We start from the raw sequence: 2508 nt of genomic DNA, 5'->3' as shown, positions 1-2508 counted from the left end.
AAGAATGTTCACAAATAGTTTCCAAATTCTGGATAAATCAGGTAGAGAGAAACAAAAATGCCTCAAATTTTGTTCATAGTAGTATACTTTTCTCAATTGCAGAAAGCTTTAAATAGCTCAAAAGAAAAGTTTCCTTGGCTCTGAAAAATGAAACAAAGGATCAGCAACGTTTTAAGCAAAGTTAAAGAGATTACTTCAGACTTCTTTAGTTTATGCAGTTAACTCCTGTTCTGATTGGTAGTTATGAACATTTCAGTTCTCTGTGAAGTTTTTTCCTCTATCCTAATGTCACAGTCTCCAAAGTTATCAGAAACCTACACTTAAGAACAACTACTAGAGTTCTACAGTTGATTATAAACCAACTTCTGAAGAGAACCCAAAGAAGAAAACAATTGTCAGTGGATGACAAAATGTGTTATGACAGCCACAGTCAAAAACACAAATGACAAATAAATTTAGTTGCCTCTGTGGCATATAAAGTTTGATATAAACAATTAAAATTATTATAACAAACAGTAAGCCATATCAGAATTATAGGAGTTTTTCATAATTTTGGAACACATACCAATAACACATTTATACAAATATAGCCCAAAGAAAACCAAACACTATTTCATATTTGACAATGCTTCCTGTCTGACTTTTATACCAGATGTCACTCTGTATTAGTGCATTATTGATGTAAAACCCAATTCTTAATAAAACCGTACAGACATATCTACCCAATTTTAATGTTTGACCATAAGGTAAGTTTTCTCATAAACCTTTTATAACCCTTTACAAATTTTGTTAAAGAGCAGATCATAAGCAGATTTTTGCCCAAAGAAAAATCGATTGTGCTTTTATTCCAATGTTTAATTTATGGAAAAACTGAATTATACCCCTTTAACTTTAGCCAATATGTTCACATACAGAATTTCTTTACAAGATTAATTTTCACAAGCCTTCCATAATTTGCTTAAACCATCAGCTTTATGTTAACTTAAAACAATCCTTTAACCCTTTAATCTAGTCAAGAAAACTCCACATTCTCATGCCTTCTTATAATATTTTACCAAAAACACATTTTACTTTCCTTACATGCCTCATGTGTAGAGCTGTTTTTTTTTTTTTTAGGAGTTTCAAACACATGTTACACTGTTAATGGTTAGCAACTTTTACTTTTGGTGAAAATTTTGGTAAGTTTGGGATTTTAATTATCTGCTAGATGTGAAGCCTAGGACCCAGACAGAAATGCAGATAAGGTCTGACTCTTTACATTGTGCTGCAAGCCTAGGTAGAGTTTTCCCGCCTTAATCAATTTTACAAAGTTTTCTAAGGGTCAGTTTCAATTTCAGCAATCAAGCTCTGACAAGTGTTTCCCAGGCGGAGTTCACCTTTTCTCTGTACCTAAATTTGTGCATATTTATTAACTAACTTCATGTGTCTCAGGCCTTACCTAGACTCTAATGCTCCAAAATAAATTGAACAATTTCTAAAAGTCAAAGAAGCAGTTTATAACCTTAAAGCATTTGGTAAACCTAATATTTGACCTGCATAATTTAGAGCCAATGTTTACATTTTTATTTTACCAATACTCTTTAAAGCTGTTTGGGTTTCCAAAAAATTACTAATGTCACAGGAACGAAATAAAAGGCATTACACTTTTTCTTTTTCTGACAAAATGTTCCATTTAAGCATTTATTTTTATTGATCCAATTAAAGCTCATTCATATATAAATATTACAAACATAACATATATAAATAGACAGACAGAAGGTAAAGGACTCATTTTTAAAGCCAGGAATTGAACCCTAAATCTGGGCTACCATTGTGAAAACAGAAAGCATGGCACACGATTCCAGGTCAAGCTCCCAAGGGCATGACCAACCAGTTTGCTGGCCATCTTGAACAGCAGGTCCTAAGCCCATGTTCTATCCTAAGTTACCTATCTCCATTATAAAGCACAGAAAGACACATAAAGCACACCATATTCGCCACAGTTCCAAATTAGCCTGATGAATCCTTTTTCCCATTAATCAAATCTTTACAGGAGATAAACACTGATTTTTAATATTTATTCAACCAGTTTGCACAGAAAGATAGAGGAAAGTATTGCCTGAGGAAGGATGGGGAAGGTAAGGTGCTCAAAAAGACCAGAGAAAGACCCATCTGTTGCAGCAACACTGAAAAGTTCAGGTAGTTGCTTGTCAGTAGTGAAAAGATCTTTTCCAGCAGTCTCATCAGCTCTCATTTTCCCCTTTTGGGGAGAAAGAAGCTCCCCATGTACCACAATCCTGTACTTGCCTAATCCTGTCACCCACAGCCATCAGCAAAGGGTGCAAGAGAGATTAATCCAAAGAGAATAGCCGTTAACATGCCATAGTGCCAAACCCATTCTTAGTCAAAGGGGACTTTACTGAGAGAGGCCTCTAATCCCCTAAATTTTAGAAGGGACTCTAACCCTTCTAAATTGGGCCTCTACTTCAATTCTATTCTTTTCCTAGGTACCCCACCACTTACCCAGTT

The sequence above is a fragment of the Theropithecus gelada genome, chromosome 18 (genome assembly GCF_003255815.1).
Source record: "Theropithecus gelada isolate Dixy chromosome 18, Tgel_1.0, whole genome shotgun sequence".
In the NCBI taxonomy this organism is placed as follows: domain Eukaryota; kingdom Metazoa; phylum Chordata; class Mammalia; order Primates; family Cercopithecidae; genus Theropithecus; species Theropithecus gelada.
This window is presented reverse-complemented; position numbering follows the sequence as displayed.